We start from the raw sequence: 13,469 nt of genomic DNA, 5'->3' as shown, positions 1-13,469 counted from the left end.
TTTTTTTTTTTTTTTTTTTTTGCATATAACCATAACTTGATTTTTAATGCTGAGAACAAGCATAAAATATCTAAATTATATATCCTAACTTGTTATACGATTACACTTAGATAAAGCAAACTTTGTAATAAAGACATAGTTTTTAAGGTTTGAAATAATTTTCAAAGCAAAAACTTCAAACATCCAACTTCTAACACAAATGCGAAACACTTTATATTAGCTCTACATACAATAGTAATAAATAATTACCTAGGTTTGAAATATTTTTTCATGAATATAAATAAACAGGTATTTAATGTTCTCATGTCATTTTCAGGAACAACATGCATGAATAGATTCACATAAACTCTACATTAAATAATAGCTACATTATTTGAAAGAGTATTAATGCTATTAGTCAATATCCAAAACACTTTCTTCAAAATTAGAAAAACTCCATATATTAGAATCAAACTTGTGATTAAATTCACATCAATTATGCATTTGGACATGGCAGATACAATCTGAAAAGGGCCTAATTGATTTAAGTGAATAACCGCAGCCTTGTGTCAAATGATATAAAAACCCTTTACATTCAAATTTTGTCAGAATCATACAACATTTTTTATAATAATTCTATTTACATCAGAGTTCCATTATTACCTACATTTGAAATTACCAACATATTTATAAATAAGGAGGATAACAGTTTTCTGATTTTATTCTCAGAAACATAATGTGCATGAATAGATTCATATACGCCGAATCTTGAACACACTAATTTAAAGAACCTTAATGCCATTAACTAATTTCCAAAAAATTTTCTTCAATACAGCAAAAAATCATGAAACACTCAGATCAAAGCAGAATCAAATTTGTGATTGAATTCACATAAATCATGCATTTGAACATGGCACATACAATTTGACAAGAAACGACATTGTTTCGACTGCTATAAAGGCCCTTATATCCAGATTTTACTCGAATCATGAAACATTTTTCAAAAGTTATTATTACTTGTATTAGAAATATACCTTCATGAATATAAATAAGCAAGTAATCATTTTTTTTACTTCACTCTAAGAAACATCATGTAAATAAATAAATTTTTATTAACCTTTTAAACTATAAATATACTACTTTGAGGGATTTTTAATTCTATAAAGTTATAACAAAAACACTCTTTTTCAGTAGCGAAAAGCATTTTAAACACCACGATTTTACAATAATTATGTATATGATTAAGTTGACATTAACTAATTATTTTAAATTAGACATAAACTTTTGAAAAGGGCCTTATGACTTAAGTAAATAATTGCAGTATGTATTTTTATAGATAAAAAGGACTTAAATAACTAGATTTTCATTTAAAAATACGGTACAATTCCGTTATAGGGACCGCAAAAAATCACCAAAACTATTGTTGATGCCAAAATAATTATGGCAACCTTAACTCAAGAAAAGCATAATAATAAAAAATAACTATCTAAGAGTATTATTTTAATTTAGATGAAAGTTTACTTTCATATAATACACTTTATTATTATAATTTAATATAAACAAACGGCTAATTGTAACTGTAAGAAAGCATTATTGTAACTATCTAAGATTATTAATTTAAGTTGATGGAAGGTTAACTTCATATATTACACTTTTTTGTTAATTTAATTTATCAAAAAAAAAAAAAAAAGGTTAAAAATAAGTGAAATTAAACGGGAGGCATAAAATTTTTAAGATCCTGCAACATTGCAAAAAAAATTTCAGGTTTTTTTTTTTTTTTTTTGAAAATGTCTATACATAAACTCGGACAAATAAGAATTGAAATGTGCCCCGATGGTGTTTATTACGCCATTTAGCACTGCCCCACAGTCGCTGTATCGTTTGCGTATGGTCCCCGTTTCGGGGTCCACAAAATTCTAGTTGTGGTTGACAGTAAAATGTTCAATGCCGACATATCGCAGTTCATCCAACTTATATGATTTCTAGCAGTCAGTATAAATAATGCTTCCTTCTGTGACATTTTCCTTTATGATGTTCGAACATCAGTGGCCGAGCGATAAAGTCGCTGAACACTGGTAGTTCGGTCTGAGGTTTGAATCCCGCAAACGGGCTGGCTGTATGGACAATTTAATGGTTTTCTCTATGTGTAACGTGTATGCAAGCCAGTTTCCCTTAGAAAGTCCTCCACGTAGGCCTCTCTTCCCTTAGATAGCCCTCGAGGCTTTGCTCTAATCACATAAACCAAACCAAACCTTTATGATGTTCCATAAGGTTTTCACCGATCGATCTGGAATAGCGACTAAAACATTGTTTTGATTCTCTGCAGAATCCACCGAAAACCCATTGTGGCAGAAGAAGACGTCCAATGTTATTCTTGCTTCTACTGAAAAGGCTTTTGTCTGCATCATAATTTTTTCCACATCCGCCGAATTTCAACTTAGGCTGAGATATTAAAGCTATGGCACACACCTCACGCATATCTTCCAGTCTACAGTTGTATTGTGGTTCATCTTCAGTTGGAGTTCACAAAATTCAATAGATGTCATCTCTTGATACCAAAAATAGGTGAGCCTGCCTATCAGTTATAAGGAAGGGGATTTTTGTTCCTTCGATCCAATATCTGACTTCTTAATCCTTTCTTCAGAATACAGGTTCATTCCTGCATCTCCATTTCGCTATTGAGTTACCGATAAAGCATAATTTCATCTCGTGGTTTTTCGATCATAATATTCTATAATGAATGATGTCTTTTCTTTGGAAAAATTATATTGCAGACATTTTGTCATTGGGCAATTCCCAAATTGTTAGATCCATATCATTATCAAAAAAGAATAAAAAAAAATAAACCAGTATTCCAATGGCGACTTACAAATATTTCCCCCCCCCCAACGGCGGGCCTTCGGCTTGGCCACAACTAAGGCCAGGTGGTGGTCACTTTATTATAGAGGCACCTAATAAACCAATAGGGGTGTGCGGAAAAATCTATGAAGGAACCAGCAGTTATAACCATGCCTTCTCCGGAATTCGAGCCTAGGCCTTGTAGTATCGCAGTCAGCTTCCCTAATCAATATATCGTGTGGGCGATGACTTACAAATATAGAACTATTTAAATTTACGTGGTGTGAAATCGCCGCTTTCGTTAGATTTTGCGCATATATTTTTGCTGCAATTTGCTACGGCCCCTATAATGGAATTATACCACAAAATAGTACTTTTATTTGAATCGTGATGTTTTATACAATAAATAACACCAAGATTGAAAAATTCTTAAGCATACAAGTCTTGCACAATGAAAATATTTAAATTACCTTTGCAAACCTAACTTAACATACTATGTCACTTTATGTTTCTTTTTATATAAGTAATGTACAATTTTCATTATTTATAATATAATAAATTATGTTGATTTAGGGTCACTTTAACCCTGCAAGAAGTATAAATGTATACTTAAAACAAACAGTTTAAGAAATTGTGATTTTAAACATAGCATTAAGAAAATATCATCCAAATATAAAAAAAAGTTGCTTTTTACTGATTCTTGAATTTTTTCAGTTTCGTTTCCTCATTTCTTTCAAGTGAATTTGAAGGAATATTTCGTACATAATTGTTCAAACATATATTTAGAAATCCTGATGACACTCATGTTTATTATCTTGTACAGCAAATTACATTCACAGCATCTTTTATTAATACGTACATACTATATTACAAAAATAACTGAGATAAGCCTCAGTTATTTTTGTAAGAAGCTGATGGTGTAGATGAAATGCTTTTCGTACTTTTCAGATATAATAGTCTGGAAAAGTAAATATGCAACTGATATCAATGCCACCATATTTTCTGCTGGGTCTTTGAAACCTCCCAAATTTTACAGTATCAATATATACATAATTTGTTTCCACTAATGTTCCATTTTTTCTGCCAAGATGTAGAAATCTATGCAAGCACTTTAGTTAGTTTCAATATTACTTGCACAATAAACAGCAATTGTATGTGAAAACTTCTGCAACAGTGTCTGAAACTGCAACCAATTTCACCGACCATTGGAAATAATTTCATTGATTAATACTTTTATGAACTTCTTTTACATCTGAAACTTCTGTAATAAACTGTTTTAGAGAGATGTATCGATAGGAATTAGAATGAAGCTGAAGAATAGACTTAAATTAATTTTTTTTTTCTTTTATATTCCAGGATTTGCTGTACTGAAATATAGTAACTGCCTTCAGACATCTGATGAAAATCTGTACTCAAATTTGTGAGTTTGAAATTTACACGTTAAAATTAATTTTGACCTAATTACTAAAAGTTCTTAATTCTATCGATGATAGCATATATAGTGTGAAAAAGAGCAAAAAATATTTCCTTGCGTAAACATTTGAAATGACTTTTTTTTTATTATCGTTGTTATTAATCTCACTGACAACACCTACGCTAATTTAAATAAAACGCGAAACGCTGGCGAGAAATTACAATAGGTTTACCATCATTTGTTGGCGATAAAAAGAAACGGCGCATGCGCAGTTCGTTCAAAAGATTTTCTCATAGGGAGCCGTTCACAGCCATCCCTGTTTTGAGCCGCTAGTATGATGTGTATATGCATGCCCCGTCTGGACATGCTCGTGCAAAAGTTTGAGAAGGCAGTTACAAGCTGCCCAAAACGGGGTATTGCGTATGATATGTAATGCCCCCTGGTACATTCGGAATAGCCAAATTCGTAAAGAGTTAAGAATAGAGGATCTTTGTGATTGTGGTTGTTAACTATTGTTATGATACTAGGGACCCCAATTTCAGTAAGCGCCCAAGGGCGATCTTAAATGTTAGTAATGTGTAATTTTGTATATGTGTTATGCAAATTGTTGCTCAGATTCTTTATTGTATATTGTTCTTTTTTCCTCCTGATTGCTTTTTGTTTTTACTAGTGGCACTAACGCGTCGCACTTCGTATTTTGTTTCTCTTGTGTGTACATGTATTCTTCTGTGAAATAGTTGTTAAAAATAGTTAATTATGTATGGATTAGTAATTAGGTACTTAAGGAAAAAATATGTATTTAACTATTAGCAATTATGAATTTAAACTCTTGCTCATTTAATTATTTAGCACATTCAGTTATATTTCTCATAATTCGAAACTTTTATCATGTTATTCGATGAGGGGTAGGGCTATGGCGCCCAGGCACCCTGGTGGTTAAGCACCGCAGTTCAACAATTACATGATGTGTATTTGAGATGTCCTGTGTGAATGAAGTTAATCTGTTTAGTAATATCTGTAAATTTACAGGTAAATTTAATGCTAAACATGAATTATAAATATAAGAGTAATATTTTAAAATTAATATTGACTGAGTACTATTCCTTATCAGTAAGAACTAAATGTATACAAAGAAATATTAACGGTATGGAATATATGAAAGGTAATCAAATTACTGGCAATGAGTTATAATAATTTGTATCCGTTCGCTGTTACGTAGATGAAGAGAGGCTGTTTTGGAATGCGGCGGATATTTTGCCATTGATCCTCACATCGAGCAAACGGACATTGGATGTTTTATCCGTATTTCAAACATATAGAAGGATAAAGGATCTGAAAAATATCCTAACAAGCGAAGAAATGTACCTAGCGGACAAAAATCCAAGTAATGACCAAATTCTCGCATGGGTATATACCATTTTGACACAGCCACTTGTTCGTGCGACAACCAAAAAAGCGTTATACCGGCTGATGCATCCCGGGGAACTAACCTTTTTTCCATGTAAAGTTTTCAGGATAGCATTTCATCTCAAATTTTACTGCATTCTGTATCATGAATTTACTGAATATGTTAAGAAGTGAAATAGAAGGAATCCATGATTTCCAGTCGTAATATTTTGGAAACAAAAACACCTGCAGCATCTTGGTTTTCATGCAGTAAAACTGTACATAATAAAAAGTGTATGATAGAAATGTAATGTTGACAAAATACCAGAATAAGAACTTAGAACTGGTTCGAGAGAAGTCTTTCATATTCTTATTTAGCAAAATTCTGATATGGAGGCAGATGTTAGTTGCCGAGAATAAGTCTGTTTGTCGGGATTCTAAGTACGATTATTAAACAGTATTCAAGGGGAATAAAAGAAAAAAGAAATGAACAATTTGTTAATCTTAAAAATATATTACTTCATCAAAAGGCACTGATAAATTAGTCATTGTGAATCAGCAAATCTGTCTGTTACCAAAAAAACTGAGTTTGATAAAAAAAAAAATATATATATATAAGCATATTCTTTCTGAATATAAAATTTAAAGTGAATGACGGATTTTAAGTATTGTTCTATGAGAAATATGTATAAAATGCAAAATTGGAGCAGTTTTCTCATGGGGAAAATAGATGACGGAAATATAAATCACTCATGCATGTAAAAATAATAATTTCTGAAAACAATGAATTTATGCATAAAATTTAATTCAAGCACTTCAAAACCTGTATAAACTTATTTGTATAATACAGATTGAATTAATAAAATTTTTGAAATAATAAGTAGCGAAAAATTTTCTGTATTTGTACAGTTGATAGAAGCCAACAACTTCCAAATACCAGACCTAATTAATTATAACTAATTAAAGGCAAATATCACAAATTTTCATATAAAGTCTTAAATTGTACATTTCTCCGAAGAGAATTCTAAAAATTTAATTCCCCCCCCCCCCAGAAGTAAGGATATGCACTGTTTTCTAAGTTAAGCATGCATCACAAACTTTCAGTTTTGAAACATGTTCTTCAGTTTCATTGGGTGAAGCTTCACTGTATTTATATACTTCAATATTTAAATATTATATGATGTGATCAAATAGGATTTAATCTCCACAAGTATGCCAATTAGACATTGGTTGGAGATGGTGCTTTTTGTTTTCATGCTTGGTTTTCATTGTAATTTTTTCTTTTCTTTTTTTTGATTCAATAAGATCACTTCTAAGATGATGTTCAGATGTTACAGTTCAAAGATAATGATGGATGAAAATATTCATATATTATTGACCAGCTTATTAAAAATGTCACTTATTTTTTTTGATGATTATTCTGTTATTTGGCTGTTGGAAAGAATTTCAGATAAGTTAGTCAGTTGTCCAGAGACCTGTTCCTAGTTAATGCACCATTTGATTCTAAGTAATAGCTTTATTAGGTTAGTACAACTGATGAGCAGCTACATGAAATTAGTATTAGCAGTAGTAAATATTGCTACTTAGTTACTGTAGTTAGTAGTTAGTTACTGTGCAGGAAAACTACTTATCAAAAGGTTGTATTGCTTAGAAAGCAGTTGAATGATCCAATATAGTGATCATGGATTTAGATTATTGATTATGGTGAGTATTTAAATTGGAATCCAGTACCTGTTTGCATAACTTACAATTTTTTTTCTTTCACAAATTGTGATGTAAATATATAAATTATTACAAATGTATCTAAATATATCATGTTTTCTATATATTTTTAACCATGAAAGTGAATGGTCTGTTTTTGTGTGAAATTTTGAATTAATCAGAATTTCTTATGACAGTGGAATTCTAATTAAATTTACTGTTATATGCTTAATTTTTTGAAATCATTGTTGAATGCTTATGTAGTTCAGACATATTTTATATGCTTTATGTTTAAATAAAATGTTAACATTTTGTGCATTTATTAAAGCATTACATTACTCATACTGATAATAGCATAATTTCATCTGGTAAAACATCTAAAATTTTGGTAGATTCATGAACTCTGCATGCTGAGAAATGATTTGTTTTGAGTATTTTCAGTACAGTACAAAGTCCGAAATCCGGATGTCCATTATCCGGAATGATCTAAAATCCGGACCTCAAAACCACCAACAACGTTTACGCATGCGCATTTGATTCTTCTATCCGTGCATAATAAAACATCTGGAGGGTCCTGATTCTTAATTTTATTTTGACACTAAATAAAATACCTTGTTATTGAAGGAACAATCATTTTAGCATAAATTTGTATGATCAGTAATTTGGCTTTGTTGCTGCGCATCTGCTTGGCACACATCTCAAACCGAAACATTCCACATAGATACATCATTGATCTGACGGCAACCTGGCGAATCATTATTTATTATACTTTCCTTTCATCACCGTATGTTTGTGAAAACATGACAACTTGAGTAATGACTCATATAGTGATGCCTAAACTATTTTTGTATGTTAGTAACTGAATAATAAAGGAATATAACAACCTTTTATGTTGACATTACACTTGCAGTGATTACAGATTTAAGTTAAATGTGCTAAAAATGTTGACGAGGAAATATTTACCAAATATTTCTTTCCATATATTAAAAATAGATTTTGTTTATGATACTCATAAACCTAAAGATTAGATTTAGGGCTATTTGAATTTAATAATAACTGATTTGTTATTCACATAAACCCAGGGCTCGCACAGCCGCACCCAGGGGTAACCCAAGAGCGATGCGATGCGTAGTGCCGGGAGAAAATTATGCCGCGTGTGCATGACATCATGTGAGTGACAGTCGTTAGTTCTTGGCTTTTGTTTACATTCGTTGCATCAACAGTTTCATTTGATTTGTGTTGTTGATTTGCTATTATATCTGGTCAGAAATTGCAAATTATGTTGTATCGTTATGTCAGAATTTAAAAGGAAAACTAGAAGTCAAGGTATCACATACCATCGTTTTCCAAGTGATCCAGAACTTCGTAAGTTATGGATTGTTCGCTGCAAAAAAGCAGATAATTCCAACATCGAAAATGCAAGAATATGTGCCCTTCATTTTACAACTGATGACTGCATACGGTATCTAAATGCAGAATTGCTTGGTTCAACTTCTAAAAGGGTGCTGAAAGCCAATGGTGTTCCCACTTTACATCTTACATCATCATCGTGTGAAAATAACTGACCAATACATTATATATGTTGTACTTCAGAAAACTGAAGTTAATCAGGAGAGAAATATTTTTGACACGAATGATTCATCCAAATTTATGTTAAAAAGAGATATAGTAAGCAGGTGTTAGTCTCGCGAAAGAAGGAAACGATCATTGGAAATATAGTATATGTAATTGTATATTTATAGGTCATTTCACTAATATTTTACATTTAAATTTAAACTTTTTCTCATCTTAAATCACTTTTTATCATAATCTTAATTTTGTGAATGAGACTTATATCACAATGAGATATTTAAACTCAGAGTCATGTATACCAATATTGACTACCTAAATGATTAGCTAATTATTAAATTCACTTATACCACTTCAGTCACATGCCTATGTGTTTTGGTTACTTTCTTTACATTTCAAAAGTAATTCCATATATTGAAGCAATGTTTGAGTTAAGCATTGCGTACAAAATATACTGATATATGCTTCACCCTGAGGAAAGAGCAGTTTCTCGACCACACTACCATGCAAATATCGAATAAGTGAGTGACATATTCCCATCAGTGTTATTTAACTGAATCTGATGTAATTTAATTAACATAACTAAGTGAATTTCCCCATGCTTGACCCTGAAAGAAAAAAAAAATATTTGTATTGTGTTGGAATACAAATAGTGAAAGAGTAAGTAAGATATTCTCTTCAGTGTTATTAAACTGCTGCATATGTCTTTAATTTTGATTCCATATAATTTGTTTTTAATTATAACGGAAAGAAAAATATTTAAATACTGAACACTATTTCGAGTATAACAAAAGTATTTTAAGAAACAAGGTGATATAAATACAGTAGTTATTAAAAATATTTAATTTGTATGCAGGCTTAATTGAAATTAAGAATTAGGAAAAGATTACTTTTAGATAATACTGAAAATATATGTACTTCTACTGACATCTGAAGTGAATCAATATAAGTGAGAAAAAAAAGAAAAACCTTAAAAACTGTGATCACCTTAAAAAGACTGTGATAATCTATTTAAAAAGTATATTGGCGTTGTAAAGAAATTTGTAAAATTTTATATTAATCGAGTATGAATTTGGTGATTCAAATCCTTTTATATATTTTTTTCCTTGAGATATGTAATTTAAACTGAAAATCACGATCATATATTACTCACAGAGTATCAAAATGCATTTGTATAAAAAAAATGCATGAGCAATGAAAACATATGGGAAAATACTTTTTGATTATGTTATTATCATGGTTTTGGCAGTTCTGCCTTCATGTGTTCTATTCAACAAGATTTATTAAGTGCAGGAAATACAACATAAAAATATTTAAAAATACTGCATTTTACAATATTTAGTTTCATTAATTGAAATATCATTTTTCATATTCTAATGCTTTCCTTTAAGAAAAGGATGTTTACAATTATTTTATCATTCGTACGAATTCTGAACATAAAATAAAAATTTACTTTGACAAAATACTTAATAGGAAAGTATATACCCGGTATTTCCGATATATTATTATACATATTACATATAAAAAGATCATTTTGCTTTAATTTAAATTTTTTCCATTACTGCAACAGATGCGTCGACTGATATACCTTGTCACTCGGGTTGACGTCACTACCAGCAACCAATGGCTCTTTCCGTTCCTGGCCTAACCTTTAGTATATTAAAGAACCTTGAGCCGCACCGAGTCGCAGAATTTAGGACCCACAACAACTGCATCAGATGGTAAGATATCTAGCGCCGGCCATCAGTAAGGCATAAGTATACGTGGGAATGTATTTATTCAGAACTTAAGCATATGCAAGAAATACTTAAGTATAATAAATAACTAATACAATTTAGGCTAAATTGTCTCTGTGCGATAGAAGCAAGATAAAATTTAACGGAATAACTTGTCATTAGTCCCCAAGCTCATGATGCATAGCCAAATATGTATAGTGAAGGATAGCTAAATTTGATGATGATAGCTGCTAATTTGAAAGGTTTTCGGATATCGCAAAACAAAGGTGAAATTTTCCAATTAATGGATTTTGTAAAAAAAGGTAATAAATGAAGATGATATAAAAGAAGTTTTGCATTGCGATGACAATGTTTCTCAATCATCAATCAATTAATTAATGGTGAAATCTGTAGTATGATTCTAGGTCCAGAAAATACCACTACTGATAGTGAAGAAAGTTACAGAGAAGTTACTGAAAATGAGAAAATTTCGATTGGCAAGTTAGTTGGAATTCTCGAAACAGCAGTTACATGACTTCAACAATATAACTAAACAGACACAGAAGAGATTATGTCTGTATACAGAATTAAAGAGAAAGTATTAGCACAAAAAAAGAAACAACTTACATTGAAAGAGATGTTTAATAGGGTCACCAAATAAATACAGTCAAAAGTCGTTAATTCGGACACCCATGATCCGGAATGATCTATAATCTGGACCTCAAAGCTAAAAACTTTCTGTGCATGCGGCGCGTTGACACATGCGCAACACATGCGTTTATGTGTGCGCGTAAGACCTTTACAACTGCGCATATGCATGTGCAGAATATGTTTTCGCGTGTGCATTTAATGTATAACGGACGGTATGAGCTAAAATTATCTAATTATCTATTTCAGTTAATGTTGATGATTGCGTTGTTCCTTAATCTTCGAACTGGATCCGGCTTATTACTTTTTTCAGACTGTAAAAGCAATGTTATAAAAGTAAACTTGAACTTTCGATTATGTCAAATAGAATTTCCGATTCTGGAGCTTCCAAAGGATCGTACAAAACGAAAGTATGTTTTGATGTCCATCAAACAAAAAGTGTAATTGCTGCAAAAAATGGATAAAGACATGAAGAATGTGACAGAGAGGTTAATGAAAACGAAAAAATTCCGATTGACAAGTTAGTCGGTTTTCTCGGCACAGCAACAACGCTGTTAACGGGACTTGAACAGCGAAACTTTATAACTGAACAAGAAATTATGTCTGTTTATAGAATTAAAGAGAGAGTATTATCACATAAAACGAAGCAACTTAAACAACTTACATTGAAAGAAATGTTTAATAAAGTAAACAAATAAATATTAAGCTTTTTTTGTAAATTTTGATACCTTTTAGATTATAATTGTTCTTTATTTTATAAATTACGGTTTCATATTTTTAATTTTAGAATTTCTGCATGCCATCTTACGAGATTTAAACTGATGATCTATAATCCGGAAAAATCGATAATCCCGAATCGCCGAAGTCCCGACGAGTCTAGATTAACGACTTTTGACTGTATTAAGCTTTTTTTGTAAATTTTGATACCCTTTAAATCATAAATACTTCATTATTTCTTATTTTTAATTTTATAATTTCTACATGCCATCTTACTAGATTTAAAATGATGACATAATATCCGGAAAAATCCCAAATCTGGAATTGCCAAAATTTCGACGAGTCCGAATTTTGAACTTTGTAGTGTAATATGAATATTACCACACATTACACTTGGCCAGAGCATATTAGTGCTTAAATGAAATTTTATATGTAGCCATATTGTGATATAACCTTATGCAAATCTTTCCTTAACTTAATTATTATATTATTAGATATTATATATTAACACAACTACCTTAGTAGAAGTCAACAAATTTTCAGAATGTACCAAACTTTGATAGCCAGGCCCATAATAATTCTTCAAGCTACAATACTATTTTCGACGTTTTTCCCTCCCCGGCACTGTGTTCCAAGTTATAGAGGTTTCTATATTCAAACCACGATATTTTTTGCCTTAAATTTAATGTATGTTGCTTGTGAACTTTGCGTGTGATTATGGCAAAGCCTCGAGGGCTATCACTTGCTTGTGAAATTTGCCAGCAATGGAAGAACTGCAGGAATATATTTTGTTGCAAAATTGCTAAGGGAGCAATGATAAGGTGTAGACAGCTGGTAGAAAGAATGCCTTACAGCTAAAAAAATTCTGAATTTAGTTGAATGATCTCAAGAAAAAGATTTTTTATTTATATTTTTTTAAATTTACCATAATGGGTAAAATGAAGTAGCTCTTTACATATTGTAAGATAAATAATGAAATGATAAACAGAAGCAGAGATATCATATGCAGCCACATCGTAGAATTATGAAGATGTTTATAAAAATTTAGATATGCATTTAAACCACATGTAATATTGCAGCCACAGAAGAGAACACGGCCATAAATCATCTACTGACTTTTGAGACAGACTTCAGAGTAGCTTTTAAATTCCTTATTCTCATAAGGAACTGAACACCTGCTCTGCACGAGGTTACAGTAAATGTAATAAAGTTTTGAACTTGAATACATTAACGAGGAACTCAGTATCAAGTTATGTACTTTTGGAGTAAGGATAACTAAAAACATTAAATTCTGTTCTGCATATCCTAGCTGGAAGAATGTTATCTGGTATGATAAACTGCAATTTTTATTCTATCATGCAGCAGCATAAACAACATGAAGCTATACATCTTGCTAATAAGGTAGGGAATATAACACTTTAGATTATTTAATAGCATTCATTGCAATATCTTCCATTGGTTGGACTTTTGTTACTGGCTCAACCTAAGTAAACATGTCTGAT

Source organism: Stegodyphus dumicola, chromosome 3 (genome assembly GCF_044657685.1).
Source record: "Stegodyphus dumicola isolate Sdum_Otavi_A_Nest chromosome 3, ASM4465768v1".
Classification (NCBI taxonomy): Eukaryota; Metazoa; Arthropoda; class Arachnida; order Araneae; family Eresidae; genus Stegodyphus; species Stegodyphus dumicola.
Note: the sequence above shows the minus strand (reverse complement) of the source record.